Source organism: Saccostrea echinata, unplaced genomic scaffold, assembly GCF_033153115.1.
Source record: "Saccostrea echinata isolate AGI-Se365-2 ecotype Australia unplaced genomic scaffold, CSIRO_AGI_Sech_v1 ptg000058l, whole genome shotgun sequence".
In the NCBI taxonomy this organism is placed as follows: Eukaryota; Metazoa; Mollusca; class Bivalvia; order Ostreida; family Ostreidae; genus Saccostrea; species Saccostrea echinata.
The window spans coordinates 5,844,452-5,868,472 of NW_026889807.1; the positions used below are offsets into that span (position 1 = coordinate 5,844,452).

At 33.4% G+C, this 24,021-nt stretch overlaps 1 long non-coding RNA gene across 1 annotated transcript; it reads right to left on the reverse strand.

Annotated features, from left to right (window-relative positions):
• Positions 1-1,650: 1,650 nt before the first annotated feature.
• LOC133174687 (uncharacterized) lies at positions 1,651-23,141 on the reverse strand. Its single transcript, XR_009719171.1, has 5 exons — positions 22,956-23,141; positions 20,076-20,171; positions 16,367-16,478; positions 16,055-16,151; positions 1,651-3,936 (listed from the first exon to the last, which is right to left on the reverse strand). It is a non-coding gene; the product is annotated as an uncharacterized LOC133174687 (long non-coding RNA).
• Positions 23,142-24,021: the final 880 nt, after the last annotated feature.

Consider the following 24,021-nt stretch of genomic DNA (forward strand, 5'->3'; position numbering starts at 1 on the left):
GTTATGTTGTTTCTCACTATACAAACATTCCAATTTAAGTATTATGATTTTTATTAGACATGAATATATATATATATATATATATATATATATATATATATATATATATATATATATATATATATATAACTCTGATTTAAGGACTAGGGAGACCAGACCATTATATATGGCTTAAGGAGACAATATACAAATTTTTTAAATTTGCTTTTTTCTAAAAAGAAATACCAGATCAAAGATCTATAGAACACCATTTAGTCGACTCTTGCTTAATTTCTTCATAATAAATGCCTCCTAAAAATATATGAAAAAAATGGTCTCCTTAATATTTTATGTTTCTCTCATATGACTTAAGGAGACCAGTGTATATTTTTTATAAATATAACTTGTGGTTTAAGTAGACCATTTTTCTTTCATAGTAATTTCACTTATTATGCATTAATTAACATATTGTTTCCAACCAGAATAGTTGCGGATGGTCATTAGTCAAGGTCAGCAGAAAGATATTTGTGCTAATGTGACTCAACATGATCAGTACAAAACGTTGAATTAAACTAAAGTTTATCATTGCACAAGTGACTTAAATAGAGAGTAGTTGCCCCAGTGGCACAGTGGTTAGAGCGTCTGCTCTAGAGTAGCGAAGTAAGGAGTTGATCCTTACGTCGCAGGTTCAAATCCCACTGTGGGATGGGGAGACCGGTCCTTCAGATGAGACCGTATAAATCGAGGTCCTGTGTCGCAGTAGGTGCTGGCACGAAAAAAATCCCTCGATGCTCAATGGCCGTAAGTGCCGATATAGGACAAAATTTGCAGATCTCCACCGGCATGTGGTGGTGTCTCCATTTGAGTGAAAAAATCTTGAGAGGAATGTTAAACAACATACAATCAATCAATATATAGAGAGTATAAGCCCAGAGTAGCTTGTTCTGATATCCACATTTAACTCTCAATGCTGTCGCCCACGTGGTGCAGTGGAAAGAGCCAATGCTCTAGAGTCGTGGAGTTAGTTGATCCTTTTCTCACATGTTTGAATCCCACTTTGGGACGTAGAGACCGGTCCTTCGTACAAACAGAGGTCCAGTGTCGCAGTAGATGCTGGCATGAAAAAGATCCCTCACTGCCCATTGGCCCTGAGTGCCGAGCATAGCTCATTTGCAGCTCTCCATCAGCAAGTGTTGGCATCTCCATATGAGTGAAAAATTCTCCAGAGGGACGTTAAACAACAAACAAACTCTCAATGCCCAAAACAGTTTAACCTAAAAGTGAATGCAGACATAGATTATTCTTTAAACCAAGCATAGTATACTCCATATTGTTTTGTTGAGGACACAAAGTTCACAGTGGACTTCAAGTAGTTTTTCCTGCTATTTATACCAAGCTTCTTTTAAACCATATAGTCACTGAGTGCATTCGCTTTCCAACTAATTGATGAAGTTCTGACCTATGCCTATATTTGTTTAAATTCTTTCTGATTTAAGAATACATTTGACCAGTTGAAACCAAGAGTACATGTACTACATAAAATTTCAAGGTTGTGATTAAGATTCAGTAAAAGTTATGCCCCATCCAGTATAGCAATATGTGGATGCCATGTTCAATATACATATTTGCTATCATTAAACTTGCAGAGACCATGAATCAAAATAATTCAAATGCTTAAAAATCATTTTATTTTTACTGCTAGTCAAAATACAGTCACTCAAGCATATCCTTTGTTAATTTGAAAAAAAAAATGATAGTTTAACATTTATTATTAATACCATACCAAAGCACTTCTTACATAATCCAATGATTCATGCTGTGATTTTACCTATTTAGATGTTTCTTATTTACAGTTCAGTATACATGATATACCAGTACAATGTGACACTAACCTAGTATCAGCTAAATGGATCATTACTATTCTGTTTTTAAGAAGTTTGCAGGGTAAAAAGTATAATAAAATAAAAATGTTGATACATTTATTGATTGCATATGCTAAAAACTTTTATAAAATATCAAACATTGTATCATAACAGCTTTTACAAATGAATTCAATACATTCAAAGGTACAAAAATCAAATTATTTTCATCCACAGTTTTATCATATTCAGTTGAACAACAGCTACATCTATTATATAAAATGTATGGTAGTTGGCACTGATGGTATATATATCCTGAGCAAAGAAAAAACACTTCTATAAATGTTATCTACTAGTAAGGCAAAGTCTCACTCAACAAACACTCTGGTAATGTATATCACCTGGATCCAAAATCTATGTAAGTTGGTCTGGGTTAGATTTAACTGCTCAATAACCCTGAAAATGTATGTTACATCCAGCATCAGAAGCAGGATACATCATCTATGTTTACTGATCACCAAAGAGTATATTGTTACTTTGAATGAACCTTCTCTAAAAACTGGTCATTAATCCAGAAAATCTAAGTCAAATCAAGGATTGGTACCCTGAAACATTTACATGTACATACATCATCTTTGCAGGTTTGTTCAACATAGAGTTTATAATTACATGAGAATAGGACTGCTCAAAACACTTAATCTTGTCGAGTCCCCCATGTGGCGCAAAGGAGAGAGTTTGTAATCTAGAGTCGCGAGTAAGGATTTAATCCTTAAGTCTCAGGTTCAAATCCACTGGGGTTGTGGGGACCAGTCCTTCAGATTAGACCATATAAACTGAGGTCCCGCCTAGCAGTTGATGTGGGCACAAAAAAGATCCCTTACTGCTCAAGGCCCTGAGTGCAAAGTATAGGTCAAATTTTGCAGCTCTCCACCAGCAAGTAGTGGCATCTCCATATGGATGAAAAATTCTTGAGAGGGATGTTAAACAACAAACAAACAAAAACAAAAAAAAAACACATGAGGAAAATGTAGATCAGGTCAAGCATCTGAAGTAAATCTGTTAATGTGCTTTATTCCATGCAAGTTTGTCCAGGTAGAGCTTAGGAATGAACCTTGCTCCTTAAATTTTAACTGGGATGACAATGCTAGGTATATAATAAGAACTCATCTAGACTGTCCAGAAAAGCTAAAAAATATTTAGCAATTTCTTACTTGCATGATTTAAAAAAATCTGCAATCTAACATTATTTAAAAAAAAATTCAACACATTTTCTAATTTTCAACAAATTCAATGCACTATGAGACGATTTAACATTTCTTAACCACATACACTGTACTTAAAGTGCAATATACATGCATTATACTGTATGTTAAATCTTTACAGTTTTCTTCAAGTACTCTAATAGTATATGAAATATGAAGATTACCAACAGTGATCAAGCTTTAAAGTCCATTGAAACAATACATAATTAGAGCAGAGCAAACACAGACCTCTAAAAACACCAGGTGCAATGGAGGAGAAAGCATTTCCTGCCATGTGCTCCTTGACATGACTGGGCAAATGGAAAAATCCACAAACAATTCAGTGTAAACAATTTTGATGAAAAACATTAGTCAACATTCAACTTAATGATCGATTGAATTTGCTATAACAATTAATTTACACGTAAGTGTACACACATGTATGCATACTAGATGAATTATTTCACAATATCCAAAATTGGACAATAATAGTTTCTAATCTAGCTAGACAACAGGAAATTTTCATTATTACTTACATTACATGAAACTATTGAAGTCTGTGAGCTACAAATTATATCTAAAAATTATACACATTTTAACAAGTGTTTACAGTTTAGTGTATTTATTATACACAAATGATGACTTAGTAATTATGACATACTAGTAAAGTCCACAGATTGACTTCCAGATTTCAGCTCAAAGGCTTGAAGATTTTTAGTGGCTCTTTCATCATTTTTTATTCACTGAATATTTTCATTTTTATTTTCAAGATGCTGTTTTTGTTGAGGTCTTTTAGCAGTTTGATGCAATCCAAGAACTCCAAGGGCAATTTAAGAACTCCTGAATTTCTTTCTTACCTGGAAAAAATAAAAATTTAAAAGTTTAAAATATATTCAACTTACATGAAGAAAACTAGTAAAACTAGTGATAATGTAATAGACCTTTCAGATGTTCCAAAGCAGCTACATGTATCTAATTAAAAAATATAAAGTTTGAAGTATTTAGAGTCACCTGTACTCTGAACATGGGATATATGTATTTGACAGACAGATGAATGAATAGACTGATCACTATAGAGCACCTTAGTCTTAATTTTCAATAATCTTTATATTAGTGAAAATCAAATAGGAACTAGAGTGTTTCAAGGAATGAATATGTCACCTGCTAGGTATCGTTATTAAAGAGGTAAATAAATCTAAGAGTGGTCAGCTATTAATTTAATATTAGCATGGAGGTTCATGCATTTGCCTGCAAGGAAAAAAAGGATCCAAAAGTAAAAGACTGGGATAGAATCTGGCAATCAAGGAAAATATGGTTCCCCAGTCCTCAAATGAATAATTTAATTGAAATTATGAGGAATAACTATTTATCATTTTATTAATACACATGTAGGTGCTTCCAACAATCCTCGGAGGAAAGGAATTTCAGACTGTCTTTACTTTAATTGTCACTTTGTCAGTCAACACGATTCATTGTGGAATACTGATCCCAATGTATTTTCATAGTATTTAAATATAAGTTTGTGTGGTAACTGAATTTCATACAGTTTCAAAGTATAGTATCATGAGCTCAAAAACATATATAAATGCTAATTATCAAAACCCTGCCTCTCAAAATTTTGGAGATATAAGGTGTGACAGACGGACAGACAGACACCAGGTAAAGTGATCTCTAAGTGTCGTTCTGCTCTGCAGTTGACACAAAAATGAAAGTTAGTCAATTTTTGACCATGTATATCACTTCAGTGATGAAAGGAATGCTGAAGTGGTAAGTCTATCCTAATTATTTGAAAATACGGCAACCCCATTGGTCAGAATATAATACATATGCTGTCCAGCCTTAATTTCATTGGCATAAAGCAGCACAAAACACGATTTGATTGGATGGTGCAACTTGTTTTTCTAGGGGGCGCTGTTGCAACCCTGGAAAAGAAAACAGGACTGGGGCTTGCCCCTAGAGGGCACTTACTGACCGGAAGTAAACAAACAACAGAAATAGCAATACACTAGAAATATGTCCATAGGACATGTATGCCTGCCGAGTGTATAGTAATGCAACATGAAATTTTGTGTTAGTGTATGAAGTTTGATGAGAATATCTTGAAAAGTTTCTTTAAAATTGAAATTGAAATCTAAAAAAAATGGATATAGATGATAAATTCTCACCAAATTATGTATAGATGCATAGCCTTAGATATCAATATTTTAAATGGTTTTAAAACCATGCAAAATGCAAATTGAAGGAAAGTGAGGTCAAGGTCACAGGAAAGGTCAAAAGTTTTTGAAATAGTTGAATAGGTCTTACTAATTATATATGTATCAGCATATTAAGTTTGATAAAAAATATCTTGAATGATTTCTTTAAAACTGAGCTAGTCACAAGCGTGGCGCCATGGTTAGAGCGTCTGCTCTAGAGTTGCGAAGTAAGGAGTTGATCCTTATGTCGCAGGTTTGAATCCCACTGTGGGACATGGAGACCAGTCCTTTGGATGAGACCTTATAAACCAAGGTCCAGTGTTACAGTAGGTGCTGGCATGAAAAGACCCCTCACTGCTCAATGGCCATGAGTGCAGAGTATAGGACAGAACTTGCAGCTTTCCACTGGCAAGTGGTGGCGTCTCCATATGAGTGTAAAATTCTCGAGAGGGCCTGCAGATTACCTGTAATGATTGCGCAGCTATGTTTAGGCTTCCCGAAGCTTTAAAATGGTCTCAAAACATAATATGTCATTGCGAGGTTGGTTTTAGTTTTAATTTAAAAGTATTGAACTTAAGTACTTCCAATTTATATAGAGGATTTCCTCGGCTATGTATTAACATATTTGTTATGATATCACATGACTTTGCTGATCACGTGACGGTCATTTATAATTTTTTGAAGTGTTTCATATAAATCGCTTCGGCGCAGTTGATTTACACAATAATTATTAACATTTTGTTATAAAAATAAGCTCATCGTATCCTTGTGTATCCGAAATGTGCTTGGGAAAAGTCATAGTATTACTTAGATACAAAATATTTCCAGAGAAATTCAACTTACCTACAAATTTGAGGGTATTTTCCACACAATATCGTAATCTGTATTAAAACAAAGCCAACACACATTTTTCCCAAGCAAGATTCAGTTAGAGAACAACCTCTTCTTACAGATTTCAACAAAAATTCTCAGATTAATCCTCATTCTTCACCTGCGCCAGACTCTTTTATACACACTAAATAAATTCTACCTCCAACCACGGGTATAAAACAGAGTACATTTCAAAAGTATATTTTTCATAAGCATTTTGAACATGCTGAATTTCAATCAAGGGTAGGTAAGCGGTGTATTTTTAAAATATTCTGACATATACGACTTAAAAAAACCTTTAACGACCCGTGAATTTTGCAATAGCTACCTAGCATTTTACATGCAGTTTCAAATAAAGTGTAAAGTTCATGACACTCTCCCCGTCATAACACCTCAAGATTTCAGTGACTTGACGTCATTTTCCATTATGACGTCATATTTTGGTAGTTCAGAGATGTGAAGGCACAGAGTGCACTGTGATATTCTACGGGAAGCCTAACCTACCTGCGTGACCAAAATCCCTACTAGGCTTTAAACTCTTCATTCTTGACCTGTATTTCGTCAAATAAGATTTTTCCAGTTAATTAAGGTAAAATTACTAATTGTTAAAACTGTAAATGATTTTTTTTTTTTAACCTGAGCCAGATTTTTACTTTTCTAAAAAGTGTCTGTATTTGACTGTTGGTTCCACCTATCTCAAGGAAATGATCTGTAAAAGCTAGTAAATGTTAGAAATCATAATCTGTTCTCTATCTACTATAATCATGAGAAAAGGTGTTGAAAATTAACAGATGGAGATAAAATCAGCAGTCATATTAAAGGCTTTTTTTCAATAATCAATTTATTAGTGAAAATCATAAAAGTATTAGGCAAAAAGGAAAAATAAATGTTGTCATTAATTAACCTTGCATATCTCTACAATTTTCTGATAAGAAAATTATACCCGATGGATGCAATATAATCACCCTTTGCCTGCCCCTAAATTAAATTATGAAATTTTGATAGATTTTGATCTAGTAAGCAATTATTTAAAACAAGGTTCTTTTAGAGGTGCCTAGGGTCGAAATTCATAGAAAAAAAAACTACAAAAAACGTGAAAACCTATTTCAATCATACTGGTTTATATTTATTACAAATGTCCTCATAGTCAGCATAGCCCAGAACGATAGACCGCAGACTCTCACCATGAACATTTTTAGTGTCCTGGTTCGAAACCATTTGTTGGCACATTTTTATTTTTTCAAACTTTTTACCTGTATAAACACTAAAGAACGAGTGCACTTATGGGCCCCGGTAAAATGTGACAAAATGAAGAATTAAATTAAGCATAATTTTCCATCTCAGATCATTAATTGATATCTAAACCATAAGATTCAACAAATTTTATCGCTGAAATTCATGAATATACAAAGAGCAAAGCCATACAATGTGGTAGGGGTCAGCCGACATTCGTGATTTTTTATAGTAAATCGAGGACGGTCATTCATTTCAAAGCTTTTGTTTATTGTCAGCCTAACATTGTACAAACTTGTGCGATTGACAAAAAATGCATTATACATTTATAAAACTTGTGTGAAAGTAGGAAATTTGTACATGATTAGGCTTGTACTTAAAATATTAAAAATGTATGAAAAGTTCAATGTTTTTCCTATAACAAGCAAGAGCTATTTACCTGTATGACCTATGTTGAACCCACCCGTGGAATAAATTATTTAAAATACTGGTAGTCACGTGAGTTCTACCCAGGTAAACATTCCTCAAAGATGTTCACTGTAAAACATAACCACGTTTTGTATCATTATATCGAAGTCAAGCCACATAGAGAAGTTTGTATGTATTTGGTTTTAGGAACACAGGATGGTTAGGAGAGTTTAGTGTCGTTAAAATGTCATCATAAATAAAAGTGTCAAACATTTTTAACATTCATGCAAGACAATGGTACTGGTATTGAAAGCCACCTAAATACACTTTTTTTCATTTTAAAATTTAAAGGAACTAATGTTAATAGTTATTGTATTATTTCAAACGCAAGCATGCAAATTTCTTAGTTTGATCACTATGGATACAGGTATCTATACAACTTCATTCGATTTTTTTCTCGGGTAAAATAGCACAAGAAGTATCATTCGGCAAAAGTGGATGCTCTTGTGTATCGAATCAACTGAGAGATATAAACCCCGTATGCAGGTGATGAAGGTATATTGCTGAATAAGTAAGGGAAGTTGACGATTGAAAAGTTAAAGTCATCACGTTTATCTTAAAGCTTGGTTGTTAGATTACCATTAATGTAGAACTAAAGCAATACATGAGAAACAAGAAACTACACACATGTGGCCTAAAGTCAGTGACCGGAACATATATCGGTAAGCTTTTTCTAAAGACAGAAACCAATATTGGTCCTATAGGTCATCTCATATTTTTAACTAGAAGTGTTCCTTTGATATACTATATTTTACTTAATTTCTATAGACTTACTTATTAATACCCTGAAAAAAAAAAGGAGGAAAACAGGAACTACCTGTTTAAATGACCCCGACCACCGAGGTTAATCTAAAGTTTGTCCCTGCCTACCTGAAAAACAGACTGCCTTGGGCAGTCAGTAATTTCCAACTCTGGTTATGAGATGCTAAATGTTTAATATTTACAATTAAATGCTTATATTTACATTTTTAAATTCATGATAGATTGAGAAAGTCGATAAAATCATTTCTATATTAAGTCTGTATACTGTATAGGGGGAAAATAACTCGCGGTGTTAATATTCGCTATATTCACGGTGTGAATAAATCCGTGAATTCAAGAAACAGTGAATAAGTTTTCAATAACCTACATGTTATATTTGGAAATTTGAGAATAGACTACGATATCATAGGTAAATATATGTGCAGTGCATGGTCATTTCAGTAATTACGAATCGTACTTGTCATTCAATTATTTTAATTAAAATGCTTGACATTAATTTAGATCACCCAGCAGATAATAACCTGTATTTGTTTAAAAAAAAAAACTGTTTTAATAGCCAACGCTACATGTTTCATCAATCAAAACACTAGGGTCATGGGTTTTGAATACCCGTACGTAACTATGTTACGATGTGTATTTGTTACCTGCATTATCATGTTTTTATCGACATTTTGGTTTTAAAAAATCATTCAAATAACTATTGAACTTGCTGATGTATATATAAATCTACCCTGTTGTTCGTGAAGTGAATACATAACGCTGATTAATGCCTTCTAGCTATGCTATGGATTAAACAGATATAGACATTGAAGGAAGGTACATGTAACCTTAGTTATATACCGATTCTGCGAATTCAACAAACCGCGATCGTGTCAGAGGAGAGAAAAACATGAAAATTACAACCCCTGAAATTAATCCCCTATACAGTACTTCAACCGAGAAATTAGTTGAAACTGGTTCCAGAAAAGAAGCTGAAAATGTTCAATAGTTTACAGACAATACTTGACACATGATGACTGAACAAGAACAGATAGCAATAAGTAATTTAAATGACTCAGGTGAATTATAACCTGTTCAATCTTAGATCCATCTTTTTTCTAATACGAGGGTTGATTCAAAAGTTCATGGGATTTAATTATTTCTAAAATTTTATTGTGATTTGATGAAAGCAAACAATAGGCATATTTATAATATAGAGTCATTATGCAACAATACTGGAAAATTTCACCACGTTCCAATTACCAATAAGGTCACATGAGCTTTCTGAACACTGATAGTTGTAAAATCCGGGGGAGACTTCGACGTAACGTCAAGTTAAGTATGTCATGTCATGTTATAGGAGCATCTCACCCTCATGTTCAATTCAACTAAGTAATTCTACAGAATATTCTGCCTTTTTCTCTTTTTTTCTCTCAAGAAAAGCCTGGGTATCCACCAATCAACTTATCTTTATATTACACTCATATTTCAAAAATACTCCCCATCTTTCCATATGATGTTCCAATTTCAGTAGCAAAGTCAAGCACAGTACGTCAGTGGTCAACATCCATCAACGCTTAATTTGTCTACGAGAAAAACAGACCCTCCAAAAGCAGCCACACCTTTAATCAACCTCCATGGAAGGTCTATTGTTCTTAAATTTCTCACGCCACTGGAAAATCAGTTGCTAAATGCATTTTTCTCCAGCCTGTATCAGTAGTATACCCCTTTAAGTCAGAGTGTTCCTAAGATTTTAACAAAACATAACTTGACTGAAATGTGACGTTCTCTAACAATTAAAAGATGAACAAGAAATCATCAACTAATAATCTAAATATCAAGTTAAATCAGTAAAACTCTCACAGACAGATATATTAGTGGTCAAGCAATCATAATAATGACAAAATTCTCATTTTATTTGCCACTTAGCGCAGGTTTTTTCTTATATCACGTATTAAGAATTAAAATGATAATGAACGAGTAAATGTCTCCCCTGCATTTTAAAACATCCTTTGCTATGGCAACTGCCATAGAGTTACTATCATTAATATTTAAAATATTTTTTTATTAAAAAAAATTCAAGAAGTGTCTATATTTTTATTTGTAATTTTCAACCACTTTCACTAATAAATAAATAAAATAAGAAGAAATTCCATGAACTTTCGGATCAATCCTCGTACATGTCAGTCATTAAATTTATATAATATACAGTATGCATAAGGGAGACCAAATGTATTATTACTGCATTAAGGAGACCAACCACTATCCATATGTAAATCAGTATTCAACCACTTTCACTTAATAAAAAAATAAAATATGAAGAAATTCCATCAGCATTTGGATCAACCCTCGTACATGTCAGTCATTAAATTTATATAATATACAGTACGCATAAGGGAGACCAAATGTATTATTACTGCATTAAGGTGACCAACTACTCTCCACATGTAAATCAGTATTCAACCGCTTTCACTAATAAATAAAAAAAAATATGAAGAAATTAGTGATGAGACATCGGTTAATTTTCATAATCGATCATCGGTTGGAATTGGTTACTGCTTCTGATGCGATTTCACCGATTATAATCGGATTTCTTCATAGTTTTGTATACAAAAAGCAGACTATTACAATAATTTCATTTATTTCTTTAACATGAATATATAAAATACATAATATATTATTTTCTTTGTTGTTTTGCTTCTTTTACACTTTCTAGACCTAAAAATATTTACAGTGGACACCCAACATGGCTGCCTAGCGGCAGAAAACGAACTTCAAAAAGCTGTGGGGGGAATTGATCACTCTATATTTAAGGTAAATGTTGACTAAGTTGCATATTTTATATCTCAAATAAAAGATACAATTAATATTTTTTGAATAAAAAGAATCAGCTGATTGATCAAACCAAAGAGCAAACACAGATTTGGCAGAAAAAAAATTCACCCGGGGGTAAATTGAATGGGTCGGTCGGGTTATTACAGGAAACAAAAATAATTTTTTTTAGGCCCTATATATGAATCTTCGGTTCTTAATCACCTCTGCTTCGTGCTAGTTGGCTAGTATCAGATGCAGATGCCATTTTCTTTCATTAAGAAGAAATAAATTTTAAACCAGAAATGGATAATTCCGGAATGTATTGTATTAGAAGTATGTTTCCGATGATCGATTATGAAAAACTATAATCGATCATCGGAATCAGTAGCATTTTTTTTGTCGACAATCGATGTTTTTTCTGATTATCGGTACAACACTAGAAGAAATTCCACGAACTTTTGGATCAACCCTCGTACATGTCAGTCATTAAATTTATATAATATACAGTATGCATAAGGGAGACCAAATGTATTATTACTGCATTAAGGAGACCAACTACTATCCACATGTAAATCAGTATTCAACCACTTTCACTAATAAATAAATAAAATATGAAGAAATTCCATGAACTTTTGGATCAACCCTCGTACATGTCAGTCATTCAAGGGGGAGTTTCGATAAGGCCGTTTTTCGGCCCCTCACGAAATTTTATGAAATTTTGATATTTTGTAGAAAAACTTCTAAACTTCCTAAAAATATGAAAATAATTTATGTTACGCATTTTCCGGTCACGTGATAATTGAAAATTTAAGTATACCCCCATTTCGTATATTTTGGGAGTAGACATTTTCATAGGGGGAAAGTGGATTTTTTAACCGTCAAAATCGTAAATGAAATAGGATAAATATGAATAAAGACATAAATTAACCAATCTCAACAATTTTTTTACGGAAAATGGTGTTTATCTTATGCGAATGTTTTTTTAAGGTGCGATATTTTTCTGGTGTGTCAAATGTTACTTTTCTTTAAAAGAGGATGGATTTAACTTATGAAACGTAAAATATATAGAAAGATTTAACATCATAATTAATCGACAATTTATACATAAACTATATAATCAATATTTAACATTTTCCCATACGAAAAATGCAAATGAAAAGATATGTAGACATGAGATAGGTGAATGTAAAAACGTCATATACAGGTATATGCACTACATTTTCATCAATAAGGTTATACAACTACATGTTTTATAAAAATATACCTTAGTATCATAAAATTGAAATTAAATAACATGTTTTGAAATAAAAAGATTAAAAAATATTTTAAATACATACATGAATAAAAAGTTTACTTAAAAGCATCATATTGCTAGGTAAGCCAGTACATTGTAGGTGCAAGGTAAGAAAAATATTTTATCTGGCATTCGCCACATAATTATTCGGCGGCCGCTAGAAAAATTGGCGGCGGCCAAATAGTTTTCCTGCGGCCACCACATAAATGACTGGCGGCGACCAGAAACTTATCTGTTGGCCGCAACATAAATAACTAGAATCCGACAAATAAGTTCCTTGCGGTGTAGACATGTAATCTAATAAAACATAAATCTAAAGTTATGAGGTGAAAACCTTATGAAGTGAATTTTTGTATGAAGTGTAGATTTTATCTTTGTTAATAAGGCATGAAACTCCAAGACTTGACTTCAAAGAGAAGTTGTAGATGTCGTTAAGATGGCTGGGGGGTTGTGGCCATTTTCAGACTATATTGATCTCCTTCAGAAGAAGAGCTCCATATAAAGATATACAAAAATGATCAAATTTTAAAACAAAAATGTATGAAATTTTTCTTTGCCAAATAATAGTTGACAGCTTAAGATATCATATCTAAAAAATTAAGTTATATCTGATGGTTAATTTGTTGACCCCCCAGCCTCCTTAAAGGCAGAGATTTTAAGCACCGCCTTCGAAAATACCTGGTCTGTGTACCTCTGTCAATCAAGTGCATTGAGGTATATCATTGGGTGCTACAATTTGATTGGCAAAAACACTACAATTTTATCTGGCGGCCGCCAGATATTTCAATGGCAGAAACTTATCTGGCGGCTGACAGATAACATATTTTTTTACCTTGCACCTACTGGCTTCTGTATATTGCAATGTATTTGATAATATGAATGATATTGATTACAGTCAAAAGTATTTTATCATGATACGTAATATGATGGAAAAATCTATAATGCATTAAATTTTCCTTCTCATTATGAAACTTATAAGTATTTGCCCACATAGATCTGCATTATGTTTTCAGCGTAACTGAGAGAATCCCAGCCAGGACTTATTTCCTCTCGCTTCTCAAATCTCCAGAGATACTTAAGTTTTTACACCATTTCTAGTCACTTCTCATTTAGAGAGTTCTAGAATTCATTATATATGATTTGCTAGAACAGAGCGCAGTTCGAAATACATGTGAAAACGCCAAAGATATGTGTTTAATCCGTAATCAAGCAGACATATGCCCCTAGACATCCAGACTTAAAACAAGCCATGTTTCCTATATCAACCACACATAAATACATGGGCGCCTCTCTAGCATGTCGGAGCGTGGATTTCTATTTACAAGAAAGTCAAAAATATAACTATGCATGATGAATAACGTTAAGGAATGGACTTGCTCGAAAACTTATTTTTTGTTCAGTCAGTAGGAAAATGTAAGAAAGATGCAGCATCTGAACCATGTCTGGTAATGTGCAATCCTAGATGCATCATCAATGCAAGTTTGGTCACAATGGGGCTTATAGTTATATAAAAATGAGACCAGCTTCAAAATCTTTAACCTGCTCACTTATTAATGAAATGTAGGTCATATCCAGCATCTGAAGCAATATAGTAGTGTGCATCATAAAGCAAGTCTGGTCAACAAGTGCTTTCAGCTGCTCTGCTCCAAAAACTTAAACCTGCTTTTAAAACATTTACTTGGACATTCTTTGACTAAAAATCCAGCATCTGAAACCTGACTGGTGACAAGGAAACACGCTGGATCATGTGACTCTGATTAATATAGGGCATAGATATACTTGAAAAAAAAAAATCTGCTTCAAATACTTTTACCTGAAACACCGATGCCGACGGTATTACGAAAGCTCCCCCAACTTCAAGGAGGTGAGCTAAAAATGTGACGTTAACGTTATACGTTGGCGACAAAAAAAACTGTCGAAATGAAGATAGGATACGATAATGTTTTCTACTGTTAATATAATCGAGAATCTTCTTTGATTTTAAAAAAAATGCTACTTTTGGCCTAGTATTTTAACAGAGTCAGATCAAGAAACCAGGAGCTTCTAATTTTAGATATGCAAATTTTATGCAATTTTCATTTTTTTGGATATGAAGTGCACACGCGACACTCATCATATTTCAAGAAATTAGTGTGCAGAGTATATCTAATTACTGAAAAAAATTAGGTGAGTGTCCCTCATGCACTTCATATTCTAAACATCGATTTTTAAATGCCACCCTCTTATATTTTCCCATAAGCCTAATGTTAACGGATCTGAGGGTACATCTAAGTATGTATCAGCTACGTTGTGAATTCATCTCATATTAACCTCTGAAATGTTAATAACAAAAGTTAATATATTTTTCTTGAATTCTTAACTAGTTTTGAAAAAATAAATTGAAATTTATTTTTATGAAAAAAAGTGGGCCGCTGAGCGACCTTATCGAAACTCCCCCTTTATATAATATACAGTATGCATAAGGGAGACCAAATGTATTATTACTGCATTAAGGAGACCAACTACTCTCCACATGTAAATCAGTATTCAAAACTTGAGATTTTAATTCCCTAATAATTTACATGTTTAGTTACATGAACTAAATCTATTTACCTTTGTCATAACGCAAGAACTGTTTTACATTCAGCCAACTTTAACATTACACATGCATACAGTGTATGCCATGCATTAGGAAGACCAGATGCATTACTTCAACATTAAAGAAACCAACTACAATGGAACAATTAGACAGTATTCCAAAAAGTTCATTCCAATACCATAGTAATTTCCCTTAATTTGTTTGTATTTAGATGACCTAAATCAATTTATCTCAGCCAGAATTGGAACAAAAAAACTAATCATAAAAGTGGCCAAACACATGAACAGACAGATGGACATGATGATTCCTATGCTTATATACTCCCAAAGTTGCCAAAGTAGAGCAGATGCAGTGGTTAGAGCGTCTACTCTAGAGTTGCGGAGAAAGAAGCTGATCCTTACATCGCGAGTTTGAATCCCACTGTGGGACGTGGAGACCCGTTCTTCAGATGAGACAGAGGTATTAACCGAGGTCCCATGTCACAGTAGGTGCTGGCTCGATAAAGATCCCTTAATGCTCAATGGCCGTAAGTGCTGAGTATAGGACAAAAATTTGCAGCTCTCCACTGACAAGTGGTGGCGTCTCCATATGAGTGAAAAATTCTCAAGAGGGATGTTAAACAACAAACACTCTACACCCAAAACTTTGTTTGCAGAAGATTTTGTGATACATGCTTTACAAGTATACATATTGTTCATAAGGGAATAAAAATGCTATAATATATCATTAAGGAAAGCAACTGAAATTAAATGTGCACTTCTAATTGAACTAAACAAAATTACCCTTTGTCAGAATGTAGATTTATAAACAGGAAGGCTGTTTTTCTTCATTTTTCCATGTCAGATTCAGACTGTTCTTGAAAAAATTCTGGCATTCATCCTGTAAAAGTGAAGAGTGCAGATAATAAAGAGCTTCTAAATAAACTGCATAATATTTAAATGATCCACTTAAAAGGGATAACAAATGCATTTAACTCCATCAAGGAGACCAACTGATATCCATATATATATATAAATCAGTACATGTATTTTAATTGTGATATTTTAATATCCTAGTAATTTACATGTTTAGTTTCATGAAATAAATCTAGTTACCTTTGTCCAATGACCAATGAGCACAAGCACTGATTTTTCCTCTTTTTTTTTAACGGAATCACCAGGGCCAGTCTGTGGTCCATATGATTCTGGCATATGTACAATGTACACTCTGTAAAATGCATATTTGTACCATGTACAGGCATATGAACAATATTTCTATACTACATACATGCATCATTAAACTTAATAATCTTTTTTTTCCAAAATTCATTATTCATAGTGTTTTGCTGTTAGCAAAATTCAACAAAAACTATACCGTATATATACTTGCCTATAAGGTGGTCCACCTATAAGTCAGTTGTATTTTTTGAGGTTATTTTGGAGGGATTTGCTATTGACCCGCTTATAAATTGGTACAACTTTTTGCCAGAATCAATTGACAATTTCAAATCAATGCTCTGATGTTTTAACCTGGTTTCAAAATACTAATCTTTTTATGACTCACCTATAAGCTGGACATAGAATATATACAGTACCTGCATTATACATGCATTAGGAAGACCAAATGCATTATTGCAATATTAAAGACACCATTGTGGCAAAAGAAATCAATGTATGAATTGTATTCAAAACTGCGGGTGTACTAATTTGTCTGAAGTATATCATGATATATTTTTTGTGATACAAAAAGACTTTAACAGGATATGTACATATACCCACATGCCTAAATGTAACAACAGGAATTATCGTTCTACAATAATTTATTGAAATTGCCAATATGAATAAACAAAAGCAAACTTTGTTTCGATTGTATGAACTTTAAGTTTTCTTTTTCCACTACGGTCAGATAATCTAACTATCCCCCCTGGTTGGCTACCGGGTCCTTCGTTAGACTGCCTTATCGGACATGATATTTACTGAAGATTTGATTTTTGGTACTGACTTTTATACTCAAAATAATGTCTTTAATTGTTTAATTTCTTGAGGTCAATATCACTTTGATGTGTTCAGTGTTTACTTTGATATGTAATGATGTGTATAAGCGTGTATTTTCGATAATTTAAATTTCTAGTACAGTAATCGTCCCCAAGCTGCTGTTTCATTATCGTGTCATAGTATCTCTGAGAGTGCATTTTATTAACACCTCCAAATCACCTGGCCTGCGTAATTAAATTTAACTACCAAAAACAACAGCTTGGGACTAATAAGGTGTGATTATCAGCAATGGTCCCATGAAGCCTGTGCTAGACCTAACGGAAACGTTCAACAGACCGTAAAATTAGCATAATGGGATTATTGTGTACTAAGGTGTGAATTCAGTGGAGCGAGAATTTGTTGGACTTCGAGATAACGCATGTGTTTATAGCACTTGGGACCGTAAATCTACTTCAAGATAAGCGAGGTATTCGAGATTTCCATGTTCGAGATACCGGGGTTTTTTAAAATCATAAATATAATAAAAACGGCTGGGACCGTTGATTCACTTCGAGATATCCGTGGTATTCGACATACCGGTGTTCGAGATACCGAAGTTTACCTGTATATCGATACGTATCTAGATTAATGAATATATCGTATCAAAAACAAGAGGCCCATGGGCCACAATGCTCACCTGAGCACATTGGCTAGGAAAAAGCACAAATCACTTCAGTATTGTAAAGTTTAAAGGGGAGGGGGCTTGGATTTTGAACTACCTGAGGATGCTTCCATATCAATATTACAAATGGCTTTACTGTTCTTGAGCAGAAGATTTTTAAAGATTTTTTTCCTATATATTCCCTTGTTAAAAATTTGATCCCCCATTGTGGACCCTCCCTAACCCACCCACCCCCCCCCCCCCCCTCCATCATTTGAACAAACTTGAATCTACACTACCTGAGGATGCTTCCATATCAATATGACTAAACATGGCTTTTCTGTTGATGAAAAGATTTTTTCCTATATATTCCTATGTAAAAATTTGATCCCACATTGTGGCCCCACCCTACCCCTGGGGTTTATGATTTGAACAAACTTGAATCTACACTACCTGAAGATGCTTCCATATCAGTATGACAAAACATGACTTTGCTGTTCTTGAGAAGAAGATTTTTGAAGTTTTTTCCTATGTATTCCTATGGAAAACTATGATCCCCCATTGTGGTCCCACCCTACCCCCCAGGGGTCATGATTTGAACAAACTTGAATCTACACTACCTGAGGAAGCTTCCATATCAATATGACAAAACATGGCTTTGCTGTTCCTGAGAAGAAGATTTTTCAAGTTTTTTTTCCCTATATATTCTTATGTAAAACTATGATCCCTCATTGTTGCCCCACCCTACCCCCCAGGGGTCATGATTTGAAAAAACTTGAATCTACACTACCTGAGGAAGCTTCCATATCAGTATGACAAAACATGACTTTGCTGTTCTTGAGAAGAAGATTTTTGAAGTTTTTGATCCTCAATTGTGGCACCACCCTAACCCTGGGGGTCATGATTTGAACAAAGTTAAATCTACACTATCTGAGAATGCTTCCATATCAATATGACTTAACAAGGCTTTGCTGTTCTTGAGAAGAAGATTTTTCAATTTTTTTTTCTGTATATTCCTATGTAAAACTTTGATCGCCCCTTGTGGCCCCACCCTACCCCGAGGGGTCATGATTTGAACAAACTTGAATCTACACTACCTGAGGATGATTCCATATCAATATGACTAATCGTGGCTTTGTTGTTCTTGAGAAGAAGATTTTTAAAGATTTATTCCTATATATTCCTATGTAAAACTTTGATCCCCCATTGTGGCTCCACCCTACCCCAGGGGGTCATGATTTGAACAAACTTGAATCTACACTATGTAATGAAGGTCTCACCTAAGTTTCAACTTTTACAGCCCAGTGGTTCTTGAGAAGAAGATTTTTAAAAGATACCACTAAATTTTCACTAATTCTTAATTATCTCCCCTTGAAAGAGGGTGTGGCCCTTCATTTGAACAAACTTGAATCCCCTTTACCCAAGGATGCTTTTTGACAAGTTTGGTTGAAATTGGCCCAGTGGTTCTTGAGAAGAAGATGAAAATGTGAAAAGTTTACGACAACGACGACAGACAACGGACAAATTTTGATCAGAAAAGCTCACTTGAGCCTTTGGCTCAGGTGAGCTAAAAATAACTTAATTCCAATACATTTTGGGCAGGCAGTTTTTTTTATGTAATTCTGTGAAAAACTTGGGAATTTCAATCACCAAAGATTATATTTACCGGTAATTGTTTTGAATTAAAACTGATCAAAAATGATATAATCATTAAGGAGGTAGCACATCTTAAATGATTATTACAAAATCATAAAAATACATAGACAACTTTACTTAACATGTTGATTTTACAGTCAAGAAAAGTTTGAATTTGAAGTGTAATTTTTAAAGACGGTGAGACAAAAAATTAAAAATGAGAAAAAAACAATTATTATTTTTATAAAATTCATGCATAATGATTTATAAGACTTTTTTGATAGAATTGTTAAAGAATTCAATATATTGCATATCGCATTAAAAAATGTCTTTCTTTTTCTTTTTTTTTTTTTGGTCAATACACAGCCCTAGCAAAAATGATATACAACAAGGACTTTGATTGGATTATTAAAATTCATTCGATTGATCATAATTATTAACTGTTATTGCACTTTCATTTTCAAAATGTTGTTAGGTACATTGTTTGTTCACTTTTTTGCATTGATATTATAATTTTATAAAAGAGTATTTTAGCAGAAAAAATTATCAATTTACCTTTCTTGGAATAAAGACATGTTGACCCTTGAGCTGAGATTTTCTCTCTTTCCATAGATTTGTTACACTGGGGTCCACATGATACTAGCAGAGACCCTGTAAAAAAGGACTTAACTATGGAAAAGCATGAAGAATATATGCCTATTATACATATCTTAAATTCTAATGAAAACAATGTTTTTTAATTAAGATCCATATATTTCTAATGATTGACATAATACAAATTCAAAATAAAATATGCATGTCTATATTATACACTATACCTTAAGCAGACCAATTGCATTATTACATCCTTCAGGAGACCAACTTAAATCAATGTTTGAGAACTACTTGTGAGAACAATAAATTTGTCTACTTTACAGTACTAAATGTACATGGAATCTATAGGATCATGTTACTTTAATTGACCTGCCTTAGTTCAACACAGTAATTTAACAAAGAAATTGAGCCAAAACAAAATTTTAAGACTTTTTGAACAGTGCATGTTCCTATCATTTCAAAACCATTACCAGTAAAAATGCTAATATAGGAAAATGATGACAATTAATTAATATTGTACTTTCAGGTATATTAGATGAATTAATCTGATTCGTCAAGAAACATTTGTTAAAAAGCACAATTATCCGCTGAATAATGAAGCCACGCCCAGTGTCACAACAGTCAACATTGCTTGACGACGGGTGATATTCCAAAAAATAGTGACTGCGCAGATTTATGCGCTCAAGGTTCACTATTATTTGTATTTGTATAAAACATTCAGTATAATATAATAAATATTGCATGTAGTTGAGTGTAATATTGAAAATTTTCACCCCTCGAAAACCAAATACGTCAAAAAGGGGATGGGTTTCTCCAACTTCTACATAGTTTCGCCCCTGCAAAAACTGGTATAGACCTTGGATATGTTTAAACGGGCTAAGAGAAATCAAATGCATCAAGAGTACTTAATTGTTTTTACCCAAGTTACATGCCAAAAAAGATTCAGAGAGACGTCACATAAAGTTAACGTTGATTTGAACTGAAGTTAGGGTGTCAAAAGTCATTCACATCCAAAAGTGACATTGATCATGTGTGGTAGATAATAAACTCCTACGGGCTAAATATGCTGCCATAATCAAGTGAGGATCTTTCCCTAATCCTATATATAAATCCATTTAGTACAATATTATATGCACTTAAGCAGCTGTTTATGACATTGTAAAATTATATAAACAAGACCGGTTTATATAATTTATATCAATTTATATAATTAATAATATAATTTATGTAATTTTATCAAGATAAGTGTATGGGGTAGAGGGAGCAGACATTGAGAATCAATGTTGTCGGACCTCATGAAACTAAACTAACAGTCTTCCAAATAACCCGGGAGTCCAATGCCAGGGACCTGTTAAATTTGCAGCCGGGCTTGTAAAAATTGCCAAATTACATGTCCGAAGAGGGCATATGTGAATCTTCTTTCATTGTACGATCTTTACTTGCCATTTACTCTGTCCTACCCCCATTATTCGCTTAAACGTTGCTATATGTAATGTCGATGGATTGCCTGTCTACATTCTCGATACGACCTGTCAAATGATTGTCAATCTAATCATTGAAGTGTTTAGTTTAACCTATTTGTTTTCTCGAAGTTGCTTGCTAAATTACGAGATGTTCATCCATGCCACATACTGTGGCACTACAGTCATGATCCCATTTCTGAAATTCAGTTCAGCTAAACCGGCCAACAAATGACCAGCATGCAACTCAAAAGTTATTTATGAACAAAAACAATTTAGAAAATGGCAATCACAGGCCATGGTTGGTTTACGACGCTGAAAAAATTAATATAAAACCTTTATACCTAATGGGTTTTTTTTGTTGCACAATACTGGTAAATGTAAGAATTTTGAGTAGGACATGTACAAATTTGAATGGGCTGGGTAAAAATGATAGGTCTACATGCCCGAAGGGCATGTGCTGAAAAAGAATTGTTGTGAAGACTGAACTAAAGCGACAGTGCCGGGTGATCATATAAAGTCCCCTTTATTACATAATAATTTGGAAAATTATCAACACATCAAGCTAAAATTTCCAACATATCTTAACAGTGAGAATTTTTATTTTTTAAGTTGAAACCTCGTGACCTGTGAAAAAAATGAAATTTGTATCCCATCTAAAGTCTTAAAATGTATCAAGGTAATTTTCGATACAAAAATGCGGTTGGGGTTATAAATGAAGGATAAAACCAGAGACCTCGGAATGGAATACTCTGAAGTCTCTGGTTTTATTCTACCCCCAACTGGAAGTTGTATCCAATCTAAAGTCTTAAAATGTATCGAGGTAATTTTCGTGGAATAAATGAGTGCTTTACAATAAAGAGACTCGACCAGAGATGTCTGAAACGATTTATTTGACAAGAAAAAAGTCTCTTGAAGCGAACGATGTCATTTTAAAGTAGGTTAATGATTGATAATGATACATGAACAAAATACGAGCTTGAAGCGGGGGTGCCTGAAATTGAGTTAGATACCTTGTGGTAAAAATAAGTAGGGGTGCACCGTATATGAAACAAGTGCCTGTGATTGATAGTCTGAAATTTCTCTTCACCTAAATATTAAAAGCTTGCAGTGATCGCTATAAATCTATACAACAGTCAAGTTACATATGGTAAACTAACATAAAAACAAGATTACAACAGTCATGATTACAGAAGGTATATTTTGAAGACTCTAGGTCAGTAGGTGAATGTAAACAGGTAAACACACGTGGGACAGTCACCGCAAATATGAACCACAAAACGACTTATAACATTAAAATGTAAATATTCATCTGCACACAGATTTTTGCATAATAATAATAATTTTTAAAAGTGTAAATTAAAATATAAAATAAACAAACCTCAAACCTTGTAACAAGGCTTGTTTCCCTACAATCTTATTCTGGTTCTCTGTGGTTCACTGAAAATGCAGGGAACCAGGCTGCGTTATTAACTCGTACACAGATTTGTTGATACGAATAAACCTATAAACATATATACGAAATAAAATATTATCATAAAAAATGAAGAATTTCAAATTGCTTGAAAAATTATCTTTATGTAGTTTATAATAAATGGTTGTAATTGTTTATTAATTTCTATCTATCCATTAAAATTTTATACGTATATCAGCTTAATATGTATCCGTCTGAAAAATTATTGTTATTACACTCCCTGTCACATCCTCATAGTTAAGCCTGTAAGCATGGTAAGTAGGAATCAATTTCAGTTGAAGGGGACCAAAACCAAACATTTTTCAGTTTCATTTGATGGGGAGGGGGGGGGGATATAAACCTCAAATGATTATTTTATCTCTGTCACTGAACTGCTGAAAATAATGAAGGGAACTAGGCTGCGACAATGATTTGTTGACAGAATTAAAATACGAAATAAATTATCATACATACGAAATAAAATAATTTCATGAAAAAATGAAGAATTTCCAATTGCTTAAAAAAAGAAGCTTTTCATGTATGTGATTTACAATAAATGTTTGTACTTTTATATTTTCTATATATCCATTAAAATTTCACAGTATCAGTATTTCACTATTTGTAAACATTAACAATAATATTAAATAAATGCTACACTCACTGTGGCTTTGACTGAGTTACTGTCACATCTTCATAATTAAACGAGAATATTCCCTTCCGTAAATATTGCTATATATATCTGAACTGTTACCAATTCATCTTTCTTTGGTGAAAGAAAACCTCAGGGATGGAGAATAGGCCCGTACGTAATTTAGTTGGAGGGGAGGGGGGGGGGGGTGAGCACAACCAAACAACATTTTTCAGTTTCAGGTTGGGGGAGGCTACAAACCAAAAAAAATTTTAATAAGCAAAAGAAAAATACATTATCAGAGGTTATTATTGAGGGGGCCCAAAAGCAAAAGAAAAATAGATCATCAGAGGTTATTATTGAGGG